Source organism: Arvicanthis niloticus, chromosome 5, assembly GCF_011762505.2.
Source record: "Arvicanthis niloticus isolate mArvNil1 chromosome 5, mArvNil1.pat.X, whole genome shotgun sequence".
Classification (NCBI taxonomy): Eukaryota; Metazoa; Chordata; class Mammalia; order Rodentia; family Muridae; genus Arvicanthis; species Arvicanthis niloticus.
Window position 1 is genome coordinate 12,405,665 of NC_047662.1, and position 22,584 is coordinate 12,428,248.

The 22,584-nt window shown below is 47.5% G+C and overlaps 1 protein-coding gene across 3 annotated transcripts in view; it reads left to right on the top strand.

The window, feature by feature from the left end:
* The window catches only part of Kazn (kazrin, periplakin interacting protein), a 977,884-nt gene that overhangs the window by 587,822 nt on the left and 367,478 nt on the right, over window positions 1-22,584 (top strand). The window lies entirely within an intron of this gene.

A 22,584-nucleotide genomic window follows, 5' to 3' on the forward strand; every position in this document is an offset into this window, starting at 1 on the left:
TGAGGGCATTGGTGAGAGATCTAAGGTGTCTCCACTGCAGTGACTTCCTCTGCTGGTTTAAATTTGGGGGGTCTTTTTGGTTTTTTGTTTGTTTGTTTGTGTTTTTGTTTGTTGGTTTGGTCAACTTAACACAAGCTAGGATTGATCATCTTGCAGGGGGAGGGGGGGTCAGGGAGGGAACCTCACCTGGAAAATGTCTTTATCAGATGGTCTATAGGCAAGTCTGTGGGACATTTTCTTGATTTATGGATGTGGGATAGGCCTCAATTTATTGTAGGAGGTACCATCCCAAGGCAGGTGGTCCTGGCTTATGTTGTTAAAAAATATATATAAAAAAATAAATAAAAATTAAAAACCAGACACAGTTAAGCAAGCCATGGTAGCAAGCTGTGGTCTCTACTTCAGCTCCTGTCTCCAGGCTCCTGGCCCTGACTTCCCTCAGTGATACATCCTGTAAGTCAAATAAACACTTTCCTTTTTCCAAGTTGCTTTGGGCCATGGTGTTTATTAAGCCAACAAAAGGCAAACTAAGATGCTTGTCACCCAGCAGTGATAATGACCTCTGTATTCTTGGGGCAGATTTGCAAAACAAGTTTACATCTGGTATCTCTCTTGCTCTCAAAGCTGTGCTGGAAGGAACAAGGCCCAGGTTATCGGTATGATACCCATTTTATAGAAGTAAGAAACTAAAGTTTAAAAAGCAAATTGGTTAGTACTGGGGAGACTGCTTAGTCAGTAAAGTGCTTGTCCCACAAGCATAGGACCTGAGTTTGGCTCTCCAGCATCCACGTAACACCCCAGGTAAAGCATCATGTGTGGTCATCCCAGTGCGCATGGGGATACGGAGAGGGGATGCCAGGGGTTTTCTGGTCACACGGTCTACTTGATCAGCAAGCTCCAGGTTCAGTGAAAGCTCTGTCTCAGAAATAACGGGGGAAGCAACAGAAAAGGATACCAACACCAAACTCTGGCTTCCATATGTATGTATATATGCATGCATACCCATCTGCTTAACATACATGGACATCACAGACACACACATGCACACAACTGTATATACAAGGGCACATGTAAACACACACATACACCCACACACACACAGAGAGAGAGAGAGAGAAAGAGAGAGAGAGAGAGAGAGAGAGAGAGAGAGAGAGAGAGACAGAGAGAGAGACAGATGAGAGAGGAGAGAGAGAGACAGGCAGAGAGGAGAGACAGACAGACAGATGAGAGAGAAGAGAGAGAGAGACAGACAGACAGACGAGAGACCAGAGAAAGAGAGAGAGAAAGAGAGGAGAGAGAGAGAGAGATATTAATCTGAGTCCCCACAGCTAATAGAACTGCAGTAACAGTCAAATGTCTCAAGGTTCACATTCGCCGCTTGTGACCTAGTTCTGTGTCCTTGGGCAGGTTAGTTATTTCCAGGAGCCCTGTCTTCTCAACTGAAGAGTGAGGATTATAAAAGTATCCATTCCCCATTTGCCGGGCAACCTAACAAGCCCATGATTCAGGCCACACACATAACAACTCAGGTGTTGGCCGAGATATACACAAAGCTTCGTCAGCACCAAACCAATCTAGACAGCTCTGGAAAGCAACCATTGAGAAGAAGTTCAAATCCCGCTTTCCCCCTGCAGGGCAATGGCGGAAGAAGTCCCTGTCCTTGCCTTCGGCCTTGGTCTTGTCGAGAAGTACTCCTTTCCGACGTTCCCCGAGAAGTGTCCTTGATGGTGTATATTAAAAGCAGCCGGGATATTTCCGTTCCTTTCAGCTGTGACTCATTATTTTAAATAGGGCTCAATGAGGAGATGAGAAAGGAATTTAAATACACTAACTGACAGGATTTTTAGGGAAAGTGATAAGCAAGGAGAAGAAAAAAAAAGCAATCAAGAAAATTTACATGAAGCCTTGTGATCTGCGGGTCATCTATTTAGGGGTCTGGAGACGGGAAAACGTCTTTTTCTATACGGGGGTGATCATGCAGTTGGACAGGATCGCAATGCATCAAGCTATAGGTGCAGATGAGATTTACGTCAGTGGTGACCAAGCATACATGCTTCCTTAGGGAGAAAGTTGTCCATTCTTGCTGGAGGCAAAGAGCAGGGTGCAGGGGTAAGTCTGGCCACCTGTTCAGAGCTTGTGGATAGAAAGGTGCTTTCAGAACGAATCGAGTCAGCTTCCGGTTACACCTCTGGTCCTATGAGGAAAGAGACCGGTTTCCTAACTGCTCATTTACTTTGACCATGACCCCTGAGATGGGCAGGGAAGCAATATCATCCCCAGTCCAAATAGGATAAGACACACTTCCTGAGGCCAGGGATAAAGCTTCAGCTTACTTCCCTCCCTCCCTTCCTGCTTCCCTCCCTCTATCCATCCATCTATCCTTCCTTCTTTCCCTCCCTCCCTCCACCCACTTATCCCTCCTTCTACCCACCCACCTATCCCTCCCTCCATTCATCCATCTATCCTTCCTTCCCTTCCTCTCTCCCTTCCTCCACCCACCTATCCCACCCTCCATTTATCCATCTATCCCTCCCTCCCTCCCTCCCTTCCTCCATCCACCCATCTGTCCCTCCCTCCCTCCCTTCCTCCATCCATCTATCCCTCCCTCCCTCCCTTCCTCCACCCATCTATCCCTCCCTCTCTCTCTCCCTCCATCCTTCTCATAATTCCTTATCATATGTACATCCCACAAGGATAAAATAAGGAGATGGAAGGTGCCTAGCACCATATTTGTTCAGAAGCCACCTTCCTCGCCATCTGGGGAGAACACTCAGCAAGGGGCACATAAGCACACGTGTCTGACCACCACCGGCTCTGTTCTGAAGCCTGCCTCAATCATCCCATTCAGAACGAAAGGCAACAAACTGAGCTCCTGGCATGCTACAGGAGAGGAGCCACGGCCAGGACCACACGTAGCCCCGGGCAGGACTCCGTCTGCTCCTGAGCTTCTCCTTTAATGGAACGCAGAGCTCCGGTATCCATCAGCACAAGAGGCCTACTGTGAAGCTGCCCGCTGCCGTTCAGAAGGGCCCACCCCTTTAGAATTTTCTAGAACAGCATAGAGACCTTCTGCTGGGTGAGGGGGTAGGGGTGGGGGAGAGCTGCTCATTTGATTTTAGAATAAGGATAATTAGTACCAATTGCAGCTCGCAGCTACAGGAATCGGACACCGTTTTCATGGCATACTACTTAGGGTTTCTGCAAACTCACCCATGAGCTCTGAGACGTGCAGGATAATTATGTCTCCACTCTGCTTTCACCTTCACTGGGGAAGGTGTCATTAAAATATGGAGGCATCAAAGCCTGTGTAAGGATGAATTATGTGACTCATATTACTGAGTGCTGGGATAATAAGGCTTGGTGGCCAATAGCCATCCATGAGTTGGACAAGAACGGTGGTAGGGAAAGGAATCAGAGAAAAGCCATTGACACAGGATGGTCGCCTACTATACAGTCGGTTTGTGGATCACAAAAGCCTCCTAAGGACCTCTTTAAGCCGATGGTCAGCCACCTGTTGCCTCTGTGTCCTAGATCCTTGGTCAGTCCTCAAATCCCTCTGCTCAATTGACACCCCCCCCCCGCCCCTGCAGAAAGGAGCAAAGCACCCTTCATTCATCCTCTGTATTAGTTCTCGGTGCTGTAACCAAAATGCCTGACCAAAGCATGGTAAGGAAGGGCTTATGCTGGCTCCTGGTTCAGAGGTGCAGTTCGCCGTGGTCAGGGAAACGTGGCAGCTGAAGCAGCTCGAGCTATGGTGGCAGGAACTTGAGTCAGGTCACAGTCAGTCTCTCGGAAGGAGAAAGCTGAATCCTGACACTCATGTTACTCTCCTTTTATTCAGCCCACAAGCCACGGCCCCTGTGATGGTGCTGAACTCAGTCAGGCAGGGACTTGGGTCAACCCCTTCTGGAAACATTCTCCTTACAACACACCCAGAGGTGTGAAGCACCACTTTTCCTCTGTGGCTTTCAGAACGCCAAACTGGATCATCCCTGCCTACTCTCGGTTTCTCGCCCCAGACATGTAAATGTCTCAGGACTCCTCCCATTTCATCAATACGTATCTGTTGGAGAAGCCCATTCAATCTCGCTTCTCTACAGCCCAGATCTTTTCCTCCACAGGAATGAGACCTCCTTAATAAAGACTCAATGTAGTTCAACTGTGCGATGCTACACAGACCAGAATCACACAGACAACCCACTTCCTGGCTTGGTCCAAGATAGGCTTGATTAGACTGGCTCACTTCTATCTCCAGGGAGGGTAGGAATGACAGAATCCTTACTGTAGTGGTTTGAATGAGCAATGTTCCCCACAGGCTCGGGTGTTTGAACACTCCCTCCTGAGCTGTGGTGAAGTTTAGGGAGTTACGACGCTTTAGGAGGTGCAGCCTTGCAGAAGTATGTCACTAGGGACGGGCCTTGAGAGTTTACAGCCTGGCTCTACCCCACCCCCACCCCTTCCTGCATGTAGATGGAAATGTGATCAGCCAGCTTCCTGTCATCCTGCTGTGTCATACAGCGCTTCCCCCGCCATCATGGACTTCCCTTCTGGAACCATAAATCAAGATAAATCCCTTCTTCTCCATACTGCCTTTGGTCGTAATGGTCACAGCAACTGAAAAATGAAATAATACACTTATAAGCTCACAGTTTCCAAATCCCTACAGTCAAGTTCACCTGGCACCTAAGACCAAGCCTCCTTCCACGCATCCGATGTCAACTTTCTGCGTGATATCGCCTGCATCATGCATGTCTATTGTGTGTCTAGAAGTTAGTAATACTCAGGCCCAGCCTTGCCCCTCCCCCTGCTGCCTTTCCTGACCCATGACCAGGGTTTTCATCCTTCCAGTCTCTAAAGTCCAAAGCTCTCAGGTCATCCTTGGCTCCTCTCTCTCTCCCACAACCTCCAACCTGCTATCAGACCTCATGACCCCATCCTCAACATCTCTGGAAAAAATGGGGCCAACGGTACCTTGGATGACATGTCCCCAGTTGGTGGTGCTTCTCAACAGCTCCTAAGATGGGAGTTACCTGAAGCTAGATTTACAGAAGAAATTAGGGCTTTTGTATTTTATCTTATATATCTTCTTACACATGATAAGAATTTCATTGATGAAGAGGAAAAAATTAAGTCTCATTGTTAACAGGTGTGTATTGTATGAAGTTGAGATAACGGGTGAATGGCCAGTCTTTATTTTAAAACGTGCTCTTTGGGGCAGGAAACAGTTCAGTCTCCTGCACAAAACTGCTTGCCCAGAATGCATATAAAAGAAAATCCAGGTTTGGCAGCATACTCTTGTCATCTCAGACCTGGGTCGTCTGAGACAACAGGACTCCCTGGTATAGGTTGGCCAACCAGTCTAGTTTGATTGATGCACTCTGGGATCAATGAGAGACTGTGGGTCCACATTTCACCTCGACGCTGGGCACGGCCACTGGGGAGGCAAAATGTGGAGAGCTTGACTGCTCTTATCCCAGGCCACTGCCAGGAGGATGCTGGGCTTTAGGGACAAGACACCACTCCGAGGGTGGGAAAACGCAGCCTGAAATGTGGGAAAGCTGAAGCTGGCATTTCTTGGGGTTTGGGCCCTCAGTCGCTGCTGGAGAACCGCAGAGAGAAGTCTGGGAACGAAGTGTTGGCGGTCTGAGGGCCCATGACAAGGCTGGGACCCAGTGCTCGCAAACCCCTGCTCATTCAGGCACCATTGAGTCAGGGGGTGGGGGAGGCACAGGCTGAGGACTGCGACTAGCCTGGTGCCAGGGGAGTCGGAGGGTATGAGAGCTTTGCTCATTGATGAAGGTCCTTAGCTTGGCGGCAGTTGTGGCTGGGATCACACAGCCTTTGGGCAGCAGCTCTGTAGGCGAAGGAGGCCTGTTCCATGCTTCCCACGGGGTGGTTGTCAATGAAAGCGACAGTGCTTGTTTCCAAACTGTTTATTGACTGTCCATTGTAGAAAATGGATGCGTACGGTACCAACTTCTCAGGGTGGGCCTGAGATTAAAGACCTTTTGCAGGGAGGAACATCTGGGAAGAGAAGCTTATTGGCTAAGCCCTCGGAGTCTCTAGGTAGCTCAGTAGCATGGAGAACTCTGTTCTGTGCCTATGTGACCACAGGTCATGTTTCCTTATGTGGAAAGTGTGGTCCATGTTCCAGGCCAGGAATTTGTCAGGGAACAGAAAGACACCATCTCAGGTGTAAACCCAGCAAGTTTCCGGGGTCTCAGACGAGCTCTACCCACCAAGCTTCCTGGCATAGTTTACCGTCCCACAAGAGACCTTGTCTCAGAAAATAAGGTAGAGAGCCATTGAAGAAGACACCTGATACCCAACTCTGGCCTGCACATACATGTGCATATGCACACACACACACACACACACACACACACACACACTTTTAAATGCACAGGTGGAAGCCCTGTCCCACCCACCACCCACCAACCAAGCATATATACAGTCTCTGCCACTATACTGCAAGCCTCCTAGCCCAGAGCTGAGGTCACCTCTACACTCTCCTTCCCCCCACTGCCCAGCAGAAGGCAGAGTGGTGGCAAGGTCCTAGCACTCATCTAATCCAGCTTTAAACCCTTTACGTTTCTCAACTAATCTTTACACCTCTATGAGGGAAAGAGCGATCGAGATTCCCATTTCACAGGTGAGGAAACTGAGGCACTGAGACACCAAGTACTTTACTCCTCCTCACTACCCCATCATGACTTACACATGGCCCATCAACTTTATGCCAGAGGGACCAAAGATGTAGGAGTCCAGGCACGTGCTAAATCCAGCCACCCAGATGTTAAGAATGGAATGGAATCCCAGTATACCCGCTGACAGTCTAAATGAACAGCACATAGGCCGGGCTCATCATCCCTGTAATGAAACAGTGGTGTTACAGATACAAACTATCCCTTCCTTGGGCCTGGCCAGGAGTCCCCTTTCCCTCTGCTGTGTCCTCTCTCTACCCTTGGCCAGGAACGTTTCCCCAATCCTTCTGAACAGCCTACCAGCCCAATTCCCTGGGGCCTAATTGATGGGCACATTCATGGAGCCTGGCCAGTTCAAGCTGCAGCAATGCTTCCGTCTCAGCGGCTGTCCCAGGTCTCAGTCTTGTCTTCCCAGGAACACAAGAGGGAGGGGTTCTGGCCTGCCCCCAAGCCAGCTGAAGCACAGCTGACCACATCAGTTACTCTTCTTACTGACAAAATACCTTTAAAGAGACAGTTTAAGGAAGGAGGAGCTTCTTTGAGGCTCGTCAATTAAGGGTCTCCCCCGTTGTGGTAGGAAAGGCATAGCCTGAGGCAGATGGTCACTTTGCACCAGCAGTCAGGAAGCAGAAAGCAATGGAGGCTGGCTTTCAGCTTGCTACCTTCATTTTGATCAGGTCAAGACCCCACCAGGCCATGAGATGGTGCCTCCTGATTTTATAGTAACTCTTCCCCCTTCCATTAACCTTAATCTAGAATATTCCTCACAGACATACATAGAGGTTTGTCTCCTAGGTGGTCTAGCTTTGTCAAGTTGACGGTCAGTGTTAACTAACCAATGGCGTGCATCTGCTTGGTGTGATGTGTGCCCACACCCCACTCTGCTTGAGCAATGCAGAAGAGAGAAAACCAGCTGGAACCCAGAGGCAGCCAAGAGGGGTCTGATGTCAATGCCGGGACCCTGGGAGTTCCTGAAGTCATAGTACCCAGTAGGCTTGACCTGTGTCTTTACAAGGAGAAGTTAGGACACAGAGCAGACAGAGGGACGAGGATGAAGAGATGAGAAGGCATCATCCTTGAGCCAAAAGAAGCCAGCATTTCCCATTCCTAACAACCTACAGCTTACAGAAAAATGAAGAAACTAGTCTGTGGTAGCTGGATGTGATAGCTCTGAATCACTGATACACTCTTCCTTCCGTGTCCATAGGGTCTACAGGGATGTGTTCCAGGACCTCGACAGATAACCAAAACCAAGCCCTATCTATAAAATGCTGTGGGGTTTGCATATAAATAAAACCGTCTTTCTGCATTTTAAGTTCCTCTCTAACCCATCCACAATACCTATTAGAACTTAAATGTGATGTAACTAAATACATGTACTGTCTGGAGAGCTCTAAATTGTTCTTCTCAGACATTTCGAAACCTTGGCCAGTTGAATCTGCAGATGCAGAAGCCTGGGAATTGGATGTGTCAGATGCAAAAGGCTGACTATTCAGTTGGGACCACAAGCCTTCGTCCACATGGTGTTTCGTAATGCCTTAGTGGGTTTCTGTGACGTAGCAACCGTAGACTCTCAGCAGCTTACAACAGCGTTTATCTCTGGTTTGTGGCTCTACCTGCTTGTAAGGTGTGGTGTCAGCTTGGCTGGGGTTTGTTCCAAGCAGTAGACCCTGCCTCACAGTTCATCACTAAGTCTTCTTTCTAGACCAAAGCGTTTCCCTGATGCATACCTAGTGCTTGGAAGATCACAGAACCCAGAGTCCAGTGAAAAGGTGTGGATGTGTTCAAGGCCCTATCATTGAAAATCAACTTAACTGGTCAAAGCAGGTTATAAAGCCATGGTAAGAATGTCAGCAGGTTAGGGACTTGTACTGGACTGTCTCCAGGATGAGGTGATGAAATTACAGGGTAGGGGGGATAATTAGCCTGAGGGCTGGCTAGACCCAGGGGCAACGATCCAAATACTTACAAAGAGGCAAAGAGAGTGCAGACGGAGGCCCCAAAGGATCCCTGAGGCCACAGAGTGCACATTCCAGCCCCCAGACACAGATGCGCGCGCACGCGCGCGCACACACACACACACACACACAGAGAGATCATATCAGCCAAAGTGTCCTGTCACCATGCACCCAGGAAAACCAGGCTGGTGCTTAGTTACCACAGGCTCAGCTGAACCACGGCACCGTTTCAGAACTTCATGCACCATCTCAAGCCAACGGCTGTGTGTGCAGAAACCAGATCTTTCCTTGGGGGAGAAAGATTGATTTAGAATAGACCCAGCTGTTCTCTGGAGGGGACATGGGGGCTGTTGCAAAGGGGCTTTGTTTCTTTGTTTTCTAAATTGTTGACATGACCAAAGAAGATTTTCTTTTAAGGTTTTGGTTATCTGTTTCCGGGAGAGCCCGTTGCCAAATTGGCAATGGTTTGGGTGGAAAGTAAGTATGAGATCAAGGGGAGGCTTCCGAGCGGACATAGCACCTCATTTGAGTTTGGAAGTTTTTCACAAGGCAAGGGTCAGAACCAGAGCCAGCTGGGGATTTTGACGTGCTGTCCACGCAGATAGACAGATCAAATGGTACAGCTTAATGCACTCAACAAAGGTTTACCAATCATTCCTCGCAGCCTTATAAACACAAACACATATTATCCTAATTGTAAGTAAAGTACTGCTTTCCATGTGTGGGTCAGGGAGACAGATTCTCTCCTGGGGCTCAGGCACTTCATCTAAAGTAAGGGTGTTTGGCAGAAGTGAGACAACTTTGAGGTCTCTTCCCAATCTAGATTTTTCTCTATCTTTTCTTTCTCTCTTTCTTCCTTTCTGTCTTTGTTTTCTCTTTTCCTTCTTTCTTTTTCCTTCCTTTCTTTCTTCCTTTCTTTATTCTTTCCTTTGTTTTTCTTTTCTCTTCCCTTTCTCTTTTTTCTTTCTTTTTCTTTCTTCCTCCCTTTCTTTCTTTCTTTCTTTCTTTCTTTCTTTCTCTTATGTTGCTCAGACTGACTACAAACTCCTTACATACCCAGAGATAACCACTTGCCTCTAATCCTTCAGCCTTTACCTCCTGAGGCCTAGGATTACAGATGGGTGTCATCACACCCGTTTATACACACTGAAAATTGAACCTGAGACATCCTGTATGCCTAGGCAGGCACTCTGAGCTGCATCTCTAACTGCAGACTTAGAATTCTAAAGACCAAGCTGGGCCACGTTCTTGCTTACTTGACAACCACTGAAACCTAGAATCCATGTTTTTAAAGAAAATGCTGGGCATGGTCACACATGCTGATAATCCCAGTGCGGGGAACTGGAGGCAGGCAGATCCATGGGGCTTGCTGGCCAGCCAGTCTAGCCTACCAGCAAGCCCCAGGCCAGTGAGTGATCCTATCACAAAACTCAAGGTGGCCAGTACCTGAGGAATGATAGCTGGGGTCACATACTAGGTTACAAAACATAAACAAATCATCCTAAAAGTATTGCTTCTTCTTTCTTGATCTTTTTATCTCTCTCTTTCTCTGTATTCATGTATCTATATATGACTCTCTATATATGTATGTATGTATATATCTATCTATGTATCTATCAATCTATTTATCTATGTATGTATCTATCTATGTATCTATGAATCTATTTATCTATGTATGTATGTATCTATCTATGTATGTATGTATCTATCTATGTATCTATGAATCTATTTATCTATGTATGTATCTAGTATGTATGTATCTATCTATGTATCTATGAATCTATTTATCTATGTATGTATGTATCTATGTATGTATGTATCTATGTATGTATCTATGTATGTATCTATGTATGTATGTATGTATGTATGTATCTATCTATCTATCTATCTATCTATCTATCTATCTATCTATCTATCTTTTTGCCACCTTATCACTCCCATAGTAGGAAAGGACAGTGAGCTTGCTACACAAGTGGAAGACTGGAGTTTGGCTCCCCAGCACCCACATAAATGTCAGGGTCTCATCTCTAATCACAGCACTTGAGGAGCAGAGACAGGTGATCATTCTCAAAACAAGCTGGCTAGCTAGACTAGCTGAGTCAGCAAAATCTGCACCTTAGCGGGAGACCCTGTCTCAAAACATAAGGGAGAGAGGGACCAATTCAGACCTCCAGCATCAACTGCTGGCCCCGTATATATGAACCCAGTGACAACTCTAAAAGGAAAAGAGTCATGCTGACATTGAAATTTTGTGAGAAACATGAAATAATTTGTTCACTGTCCTGCCCAGAGACCTGTGAGAGTGTCCATTCCTTGAATTAAAACAACAATAATAAGTGGATTTTAAAAGTAGAACCTGGAGTCAGGGATAGTGGTGCAAGTCTGTAGTTCCATCATGGGAAAGACTGGAGCAGGAGGATGACCATGAGTGTAAAGTCAACCTGGACTACACAGAGATATCCTATCCCCTCAACACCTAATTTACCATGGAGCCCTCTGAGCTGGGAAGGTGACAATCCAGCTGGCAGGTGACAGCACATACTTCTTTCTGCTCTGAAACAGGGACATTCTCTACTCATTATTTGCAAGGATGGAAACACCCCATTGCTTTATCTTACGGGGGTGCAGCAATTTAATACATGTATTGAATCTCTAAAACAATGTCAAACATGTACACGTGTATTGTGACCAGGTTCACTACCTCCCTCACCCTCTCTGTCCCATATCCTCTCCTGCTGGACCCCTTTGACTTCTGCATCACTTTCTTCTTCTTACAAAGATGCCCGGAGGGCTGCCTGAACCCCAGGACTGACCCATCTTTGCGGAGACATTGATGTTCAGCCTCTAGGTTGATACCTCCTAACAAATGACTGAATGAGAGCCCACATCTGTCTTTCTTTTCTTCCTCAAAGCTACTAGAGGGCTCAGGTTCTCCATGCTGCCCCCAGTGCTATTAGACTCCCCAGGGTTGTGAAGAGGCCTTGCAGGTCTCCCCTGGGCTCTTAGATGGCTGGTAAAAGGGATGAAGCTCCTCTCTGTACAGTTTCTTTGTTTTTTAATAATTAATAATAATGCTTGTTACTGTTTATTGCTATTATTAGCAGTGGTGATGGTGGTATGTATGTATATAAGTCAGAGGACAACTTTCCGGATCCAGGTCTCTCCTTCCATGCCGGGTTGTGGAGGTGATGTGGAGACCAAGCTTACATCTCAAGCTTTTCAAACTCATGCAGCCATCTCCCTGGGCCCGGTTCCATCTCTCGGATGTAGGACGGATGTTTCAGAGCCAGGGGAGAAGCATTCTTTCATCTGTCGCCTCAACAATCTTGGGCACTAGGCATGGAGCAGGGCTAGAGCCGGTGACCCATAATCAGAGCACAGAGGCTTTGCTATGAAGAGTCAGACAAGTCACTTGCTTTACTACATGTGTTGCTCAGTACCACTTGTCTCCTTTAAAAGCCAAGCCCCTATGTATTTGTTTCTCAAAATAAAAAATATCAGTAGTTAGCTACAACTGGGCAGAGGAGGGTGGGGTCACAGTACCTTCCAGATCCCAGGATGGGAGAGTACAACTTAACTCACATCCATCTGAACAAACACAGGCTCCTCTTGACAGCACACACAGGTATTAATGTGAGCCTGGGATGTCAAGGATTGCCTTATAAATTGTTTTACACGTCCCTGGCATAAAATAAGGCAGACCAATAGACAGTTGCTTGATACAACTTTCCCATCAAGTAGACTTCTACATAAAATGGCTTCCTGTTAATTGCGTGTCTTTACTAGACAGCTGGCTCTGAGCACCCAGGCTGATGGCTGCAGAGGAATTCCTTTACGGATGCTGGTTTGAATAAGTCCGTATTGTTTGGCTAATAAATGCTTTCCTCTGGTCACTGTTTTGCAGGTAGATTTGAGTAATGGTTTAAAAGAACTTGGGGTTGGAGAAATGGCTCAGTGGGTAAGACAGCTCAATGTGCAAGCATAGGGACCTGAGTTCAAATCCTGAACAACCACATAAAAGTCGGGTGTGGCTACATATGCCTGTAATCCTAGCACTGAGGAGAGGGGTGTGGAGGCAGGAGGATGATTGGGGCTTGTTGTCTGCAAGATTCACTGAGAAACAGCAGTGCTCAGATTTAGGAAGAGACCCTAGCCCTGTCTAATAAGGCAGAGTGACAGAGAGGGACACTTCATGGCCTCTGCACACACAAGCACATGTACCACACAATAAATGCATGCATACAGAAAGCATAAAGATAAATTTTAAAAGGAAAGATCCAGACCAATTTTCTACAGTTTGCCATTTTAGATTCCTCAAAAGAGATATAGTATGTCATCCATAGGTCCCAGGCTCCTATCAATTGGTCATTGAGGAATGTCAAAATCTGAATTCTTCTGATTGACTGGTGCCTCTTGGATTGTTTCCACTGTAGCCTTGAATGACATCACAGTCACTACATGGTCTGTGTGTATAAGAAGATGTTCTTCTCCTGGGGAAGGCAGTCTGGAAGCATAAAGTATCTGGAGTGGGTGGGTGGAGGGAGGACAATGAATTGGGCTGGCAAGATGGCTTGCCAGTCAGCCTGATGACCTGAGATCAATCCCAGAGCCCACAGGGTGGGGCAAGGCACCAACTCCCTCTAGCTGTCTTCTGACTTCTACATGCTTGCCACCACATGCATGAACACAGATGAACACACAAATTATCATTTGTTTCATGCATGTATACAAAACAGATAAATACATGTAAAAATATTTTTACAAGGTGGTGAGCTCAGAGGGAAATGGAAACTACAGAAGCAAGCGCAAGTGAGGAAACAGAGAGCTTTTCCTCACACAGACGCTGCCAGCTAAAGGAACAAGAGGCAAAGAACAAAGCGGAGCAAGAAAGGCATCACAAAACCCCTCACACGTGTGGAAATATGACCCTTACCAAATCTACTACTTCTTCCTTTTTTGAGGTGGGGTCTCACTGTGTAGCTCTGGATGGCCTGGAACTTGCTGTCTAGACCAGGTTAGGCTTAAACTCACAAAAATCTGCTTGCCTCTGCCTCCTGAGTGCTGGGATTATAAGACCACTAAACCCAGCCCAATCACTTATGGTTTTTAAATATGTGCATTCCCCTTACAGCACAGAAAGCAAGTTTTCCTAGGTAAGAGATCACAGGACCACTGAAGCTGTCTGTGAGAGGAAATTTTACCTGTTTCGGGTAGGTCTGTTAAGAATTTCAAGCTAGTGAGGTCCCATTTTTAACTCTGTGTGTGTGTGTGTGTGTGTGTGTGTGTGTGTGTGTGTGTGTGTGTGTGGTGAATGTGGACACACATAGCCATGTCACTGACCCCTAAAGTACCCTTTTTTAAGTTAAAAGAGCCAATTTACCAAATGGGTCCCCAGGGGCAGAAGAATTAATATCCTGTTCACCCGGAACAGCCCCATCCATCCGTTGCCTCTGCAGTGGCTCAGAACCTTGGGCAGAGGTGAAGGTCGTTGGGTTAGAAGAGACACAGATGGTCTTAGTGTATCGATGTGTTAAAAGGGAAGTAGTCAAGAAAGAAGAGGTGGGGCCCTAGAACTAGGCATGCCCAGATCTTTTCCTGTTCCGGGTTAGAGAATTCCTCAGGATCCCTACAATGGTCAAGAGGTCACATCCTGTTTTTCCAATGAGAAATTTCAGTGTCTCAGGGATTAGATAATTCACAGAGTGACACAGAGCTGCAAAACACAAGGTTGGGGCTTGTGGGAATCTATCCCTTACCAAATCCAATCTCCACCTCCCTTGCTCTCCCTGTATTGAGACAGGGTCTCACTCTGTAGCCCTAAATGACCTTGAACTTGCTTTGCAGAATAGGCTGGCCTCAAGCTCACAGAGACTCAGGCCTGACTAGCTAACTGCATAGCCTAGGAACAGAAGTAATGTTCTCCCTGTAGGAGGAGAGGGAACACTGATGAGTGAGCACCATCCTGCCTGGAAGCTGTCTGTCAAGTAGGATCTTCACTAAGCAGAGAAACAAGGGCTGCTGTAGAGTAAAGAAGGGGTTGGGGTGTAGCTCAGTTTACAGAGTGCTCATCTAACAAGCACAAGAGCCTGGTTCTGTTGCCAGCATCACATGATGGTGAAAGTCTGTCATCCCAGCACTTGGAGATGGAAGTTCAAGATCATGCTCAGCTACATAGGGAGTTAAAGGCCAACCTGGAATACACAAGATTAGATAGATGATAGATAGACAGACAGACAGACAGACAGAACAGTAGAGTGTGAGTGTAGCTCAAAGACCTGGCCATGACCTTTGTGGCTTTGTCAGAAAAGCCTCTTGGAGATTGTTCTGAGACCCTGAGACCCTGAGAAACAAAATGGCTATATTGGAATAGCCCAGGTGGAGGAGAAGAGATGACCATGAGTCGGGCCAATTCTTTGATGCTTCTCTGTGGGTAAAAATGTTCATCTCAGATTCTTAAATTTTCCTGGGTGGTTGGTTTTGTTCACAGTCACCCACATATGCTGTAACAGAGCTGTCATCCGTCAATAGCTCTGCACCTAGAAATGAGGGGCCTTGTGAGACTCTCCCTGCTTCATGCAGGAGTGTTTACTGGCTTGATCCTGCGCAAATCTTGCACTGGCAGCCACAGAGGCTAGAGATTTGTGAGTTTGAGTGTAGTCTTCCTGTTGTGTCCAGAGACATTGTTTTATCCACTCTTCCTTGACTTCTGACTCTTACGATCTTTCTATACCCTCTCCTCAGATGGTCCCTGAGCTTTAGGATTGGTGGAGGAGGGAGTGACATTGGTGTCACACTTGTGACTTAGCATTATACAAATACTTCTTCTCCATACTTTGACCGGTTGGCATCACATGGTTTTTGATAGTCTGTCAATGAATCTGCAAAAGGAACTGCACTGATTACACAGAAGAGACGCACCTGGTCACCCTCCCGAGCTCCATATGAGTCATTGCTTGGGAGGCCACACCACAGGTCACACAAATGATTCTGCACTATGTCCCCACAGATGTAACCATACATACATTAGCGTGTAAGGTCAGCCCCCATGCACCAGCCATGCCGTCTCACAGCCACAGGCTCTGGCCCAAAGCCTGACAAAATTCTTCCCCATTTTGTCTCTCCAGCTTCTTTGTTTCAGCACAGTAGTTGTGAGGGCAATGGACAGACGGAGTCCTGTTGACTGAACTCACTCCCCTGTCTCTGTCCCCGTCAGTCTTCTCACCCACAGCTGATCCGCTGGCTGCTCCTATCTTCGAAATGTGTTGTCCTTTTCCCCGGAGTGCATGTTAAAACCCACTCAGCCAAAGTAAACCATGTAAGTGCACAAGCGATACATCTCCTAGATTGACCGGGATTCACATGTGACAATTTGAATAAATACAGCATCCTCTACAGAGGGGAGGGGAGTTCTCCAAGGACTGTGGCAGAGGAGCTGGGGGAGACTGGTCAGATGACAGGGAGAGAATGGATAGGGAACCCTCACAGCCGTCTCTGAGGCTGACAGACTTCTAGCATTCACACAGTCCACATTGTGCCTGGAACTGTGTGAGACCCTGCCCTGGATATCCAAAGAGGCGGACTCCAACTTGATCTTGCATTAGATTCTCCCATAGAGCATGGATTCTGGGCCCTGCCCAGGGATTCTGAGAGATCCTGAGTATGACCTAAGTCTCGTTTTATTTTACTCTGTGTGTGTGTGTGTGTGTGTGTGTGTGTGTGTGCGCACATGCATGCATGCATGCATACAGAAGACAGAGGTCAACCTTGGTTATCATTCCTCAAGCACGCCTCAGCTTGATTTTTGAGGCAGGGTCTTTTACTGGCTTCAAACTGGCCACGTAGGCTAGAACATGTAGCCATGGGGCCATCTTTACCTGATCAGCACTCGGATTCTGGATGCACACCACTATGCGTGGTTTTCTTTGTCTGGTTTTGTTTTTGAATGTGGCTTCTTCTGGGGATTCAAACTCATTCCCCTCATTAAAACTCTCCGAAAATTCAGTTGTCCCTAGGAAATCTAGTTACAAGCTCTCTCCCTCTTGCTGCAGTCCTGCTGGGTGACGAGGGGGCTAGATTGTGGATCTGATACTCAACCCTCTGCTAGGCTTCTTGGTTTTAACAAACATCTTCTGAAGATTCCATATTGGGGAGGATGTCATCCCCATATTGAGAAAGACTAGGAGCAGCCTGAAGTTTAAAGGGGTGCATCGAAGAGCCTGGCAAGGAATGTTGCTTTGGAGGAGTGGCCTATAGCTTCTTAAGACAGTGGCTGAGCCACCTTCTCAAATGCTCCCCACATCCTGTAGTAGCCGTGTGCCAAGTCTAATAAGTACCAAGGTTCCATGGTCACTGACTCCAGAGCCAAGTAGTCTACCATATGCTGACTCTGCCTTCAGACTCTCCCTCCCACCTGTCCTGCACTGGAATCCCCACGAACCCTTGGCTGTCTCTCAGTTTGCAGGAAATGTGCATGAATGCCACCTCCAGCTTCCCAGCCAGACAGAAAATGAGTCCCAGATTGAGTCAGAGAGGAATCTGGGCCATGTGTGGGAGTACAAAAATGCTGGACCCCAGCTCGCCCACTCAATCACCATGTGTGAAGGACATGCAGACAGGGTCAGAGCCTCAGGGACACCTTCCAGGAAGCCCTCAGAGGGTTGAGTATCAGATCCACAATCTAGCCCCCTCCTCACCCAGCAGAATTACAATAAGAGGGAGAGAGCTTGTAACTAGGTTTCCTAGGGACAACAGAATTTTCGGAGGGTTTTAATGAGGGAAATGAGACTATTTGTGGATATGGAGGTGTGGGGACAAGGGACATGAATTTGCTTCACTTTCCACACACTCTTTGGAGAACCATCAGTGGTGATCCAGGCAACAAAATCAGAACCAAGAAGACCACTACCCCCACCCCCAATCCCACCATTCAAAGCCTACACTCCAGCTGGGTAGGTACATGTGGTTGGGGAGGGCAGAGTTATAGACTAGGAATTCCATCGTAATGTAAATAATCAACTTAGGTCACTAAGGAGATATTTATTTCTGGAATGCCAACACAAAATAGAAAATGCATGGGGACCTCTACTCAGGTGAGTCACACTGATGGTGACCTACCTCTCGATCCGTCCTCCATGGTAGCTCAAGGTATCAAGTAAACAGACAGAACAGCCATCTATGGTGATCTGTGCTACGAGATGTCAGAGTGGAATGGTAACTCTGGGAGATGACACGGAATCAAGGACAGAGAGTTGGGGGTTGGGGGGGAAGATTCTAGGCTAGAAAAAAGAGAAAGGAGAGGAAGGCTCCAGGGTAGGATGATTTGAGAGTGGCACAAGGAGCCCATGGCCCCACTGCGGTAGGCTGAGGCCTCGCCTGTGATTTAGAAAGGGCATGAGACAACAGGAAGATGGGTCACTCTCTAGAACAGGGTATTAGTTGCTCCTGGCTCCTTCCTCAGCCTCTGCAGGGCCTCGTTTCTGCACCTAGGCTCCATTTGTCTGCAGACAAGGAGGAAGCTAGAGGACGTGAAGCCCATTGCCTTCTGTAACCCATCAGCATCGTTACACTGTGAAGGAGGGCAGCCACAGAGGTGGGGGTCCAGGATGTTATTCACAACCTCTCCCCTTTTAGAGGGTCCAGTTTGGAGTTCAGTGACAAGGCAGTTCTGTTTCTGGTTAGGGAGTACATGCAGATGGTCAGATGGATTGTCTGCTATGGGTGTGCACTGAGTCTTGGTTCATATTCTCATTCTCTCTCTCTCTCTCTCTCTCTCTCTCTCTCTCTCTCTCTCTCTCTCTCTCTTTCTCTCCTTTCTCTTCTCTCTTCATTTTTATATGTATGGCATGTATGCCTGTGTTTATGCATGTTTGCATGTGCAAGCGTGCATGTTCACGTGTATAGGTGCCTCCAAGGTTGATGTCAGGAATCAGCCTCCATCCTTCTTCCATGTTATTCACTGAGACAGGCCTCTCAATCAAACTCAGAGCACATTAATAAGGCTAGTCTCACTACCCAGCTTGCTCTGGGTCTGTACTATCTTCTGATTCCTGCCGCTGGAATTATAGGGAAGCCGACACACTTAAATGTGACATTTACAAGGATTCTGGGGACTTGAACTCTGGCTCTCTTGCTGTCACAGAAACCCTTTGACAATTTGGCCACCTCCCCAGCCCACTGAGCATGGATGCTTGCTAGAAAATTCATCTCTCTGAGCTGCCATAAGAAGACATGGGTTCTGCAGCTATTTTGTTTCTTGGAGTCCTCCCAGGAGGAGCAGAGTGCAGGGCTAGACTTCAGGAAATAAAAGCAGACCTTGGGGGTTGAGATCAGGTGGACCCTCAAGCTCCCTCCCTGAGATCTGGTACTTTGTGTGCAAGTGAATGCAGGGTGGCCCAGCTGAGAAAACCATGCATTTTCCTCGATCAGAAAAATCAGGTAAAGAAAACCCTGGAATTCTATTAGACCACAGAGGAGTCCACTAAGTTTCTAAAGCAAGGGCTAGGCAGCCTCAGAGAGAGCAATATGGGAAGACTCAAGAGGGCCGCAGAGACAGCTCAGTCAGTAAAGCTGCCTTATCTTATCGCGCAAGCTGGAGGAGGACCTGGGTCCTGAACCCCAATACTCATATAAAAATTGAGATATGCCTCTAATCCCAGCACTGGGGGCAGAGACAGGTAGGTTTCTGGGGTTCACTAACCAGCCACTCTTGCCACATCTGTAAGCTCAAGTTCAGTGAGAAAGAGAGAGAGCCTGTCTCAAAAATAGGGTACAAAGTGAGAGGAAGTCACGGATATTGACCTCTGACCTCCACATACATGTGCACACCAGTGGGTATGGGCACATTTCCATGCACACATAACACACATACAAATCACACACACACACACACACACACACACACACACACACACACACACACACGCACAAAGTGTGTGGGGGAAACAGAGAAATCCAAAACCTGAGTCTTGCTTCTCTCCCTCTCTATGTGTTTGTTTTGTTCTGATTTGATGCGAGGATGCCAGTGCGTGGGACAGTCTATCAGTGCAGGAGAATGAGTAACACTCCCTCGGCTTGTTTACAGCACACACACACACTCACACTCACACATAGCGGATGATGAAGCACCTGCCATGGGCTAGGTGTCAAAAATGGGAAGAGGAACAATAGAAACTCCAGCCACCTTCCTCTCCTGCCTGAAAGTTCACAGTGAAGCTGGAGGAACATGCAAATAGATATATCACTGCCTTTCTGGTGAGTGTCATAGAGGGTGTGAACATACACCGATGCCACCACCACCATCATCATCTCCACCATCACCACCTCCACCATCACTACCACCATCATCACATCCACCACCATCATCACCACCACCACCGTCTTCTGAGTACAGCTGTTCTTCTTTTCTGGTTGAGTTTACTCCTGGGGCACCCCAACACCACCCACACATGCTTTTTTTTTACGCCTTCAAAATTCATATAGCATGACAGCCACCACTCTAACACAAGCAATTTGATGACGTTTAGCCTGTCTGCAAACTTTGTGCAAACACAAGCCACTGTCTGTGACACCTTTGTCACCCCACATACCCGAGAAAATTCCCAAAATGACCCAGAAAGCAGCTCTCTCCTCAGGCTCTGCTCTCTTAACCACCTGTCTGCCTTCTGTCTCCCTAGGCTTACCTCCCCTGGATCCTCTTATAAACAGAGTCACACATTGTGTGAGCTTTTGTGTCTGACACAGTGTTTTTGGGTTTCATGGTTACAGGGAATGTCTGTCCTTTACTCCTTACCATAGTTGAACAATCTCACACCGTACGGATAGCTAGCCTCGTTTCTTCATCTGTTGGTGGGCAGCTGAGTTTCCTCCACCTTCTGACTATGATACTCTGGCAGGCAGTATCACTAAGAACGTGGACACCATTCCCACCATTTCAGAAATTTTGCTTCAGGTTGTTTACAATGGATTTGCCTCGTGACATAGTGATCTCACATTTAACCTTTCTCTTCCTAAAGAGAAATTAATTAATTTGTTTATTTTTTTTTAATTTTTTGAGACAGTCTTACTATGTAGCCCTAGCTAGCTGACCTAGAACTCCCTGTGCAGAGCAGAAGGGCTTCAAACTGGCAGCGATCCCCCTGCCTCTACCTCATGAGTACTGAGATTAAAGGACATTATACCACCTATAACTTTTTAAAAGGTTAACAAACAGGGTTTCCCTATGACATCCACAGAGCCTCACTGTCAGATACCTCCCAGTTACTTCCTAAAGGTCTGAACTGAACCTGGGCATTACGCACACCCCGCATCTCTGGAGGCCTCTGCCCATCTGTTTGGTCAAAGCTGAGCTGAAAAGGGCCAAGGTCAAAGTTGCAATCCCTGCACCAAGCGAATTAGATAGAGAAAAAACAACACCCTGTATCCTGCGCTCTGGCATCTAAGAGTGTCCTCTCCTCTTGCAAAAGCTTGCCCATGGAGAGAGAGTCAGGGCAACAGTATACTTTTATGGTTCGGCATAAAAGAAGTCAATGGGGTTGTAACTCAGTTGGGAGTGTTCGTCTAGCATGGTCCAAGCCCATGGTTTGATCCCAAATACCAAATAAACTAAGTATTGCGATGTTGCATGCCTGTTGAGCCTAGCACTGTCCTGTAAAGTCAGCAAGGCAGAAGGATCACAAGTTCAAGGTCATTCTCCACTACATACGGAGTTGGAGAGAGTCTGCGTCCTGGCTGGTTTTGTGTGTCAACTTGACACGAGCTGGAGTTATCACAAAGAAAGGAGCCTTCCTTGAGGAAGTGCCTCCATGAGATCCAGCTGTCAGGCATTTTCTTTATTAATGATCAAAGGGAAGAGGGCCCAGACCATTGTGAGTGGTGCCATCCCTGGGCTGGTGGTCCTGGGTTCTATAAGAAAGCAAGCCAGGGGAAGCAAGCCAGAAAGCAACACCTCTCCATGGCCTCTGCATCAGCTCCTGCCTCCAGGTTCCTGCCCAGTGTGAGTCCCAGTCCTGACTTCCTTTGGTGAATGAGGAAGTGTAAGCTGAATAAACCCTTTCCTCCTCAGCTTGCTCCTTGGTCACAGTGTTTCAATACAGCAATAGAAATCCTGTCTCAACAACAACAACAAAAAGTTTACTGAAAGCACTTGGGATTAACTAGCATCATGGGATTATTTACGCCCGACCCCTGCACCGTCTGATTTCTGTGGACTTGATGGACTGCTAGAATGGATACAATGCCTGTTACCTCCTAAAACAGGCCGAGGACTCTTTACCCTACAGAGTCAACCACACACACAAACGCCCCATGTGTGCATCTTCTGCTTGGTTCTTGCGAACTTGCACTAAATGCTCTAAAACCTGGAGAGGATCTTGTCTAGAGCGCCCCTTTGGCGTCCGCAATGAGCCCCTGTCCCCAGGTTGCCCGGGCTGGAATGGTGGTGCACTGTTGGCCAGGGTTACACTTGGCTCTTTGAAAGCCTCCTATTTGCATGGAATGAAGCTTGCTATGGTAACAAGGTCTGGTGGCTGGAATCCAGGGCCCCACTGAAAAATGCAAAGCCCGTGTGTGCTCTGGGAGAGAAAGGAGCCGGGGGAGGGGAGGGGTCGCTTATCAAAGTTAAGGTTACCTCGATTCTTCTCAGAAGGGGTAGTAGGTACACCGAGAAAGGCAGGTTCAACATTCCTACCTCGGAAGGAGAAGAAAAGAGAAGCCCACCGCACCTCCCAACCCTCCTCTGGCCTCAGCTCTCTACTCCCACTAACGTTCAGGCCAGTCAAAGAGCTTAAGACCAGGTTGAAGCTAGCCCTCATTCCTGGGTGTGCACACTCGCTCTCTGGGCTGCTGGCAGGCCTCAGCACCACTGGCCCAGGCTGGGGAAGAAGAGCGCAGGTCAGGCTCTGAGGTGGGGGTGGAAGGTGGCAGGC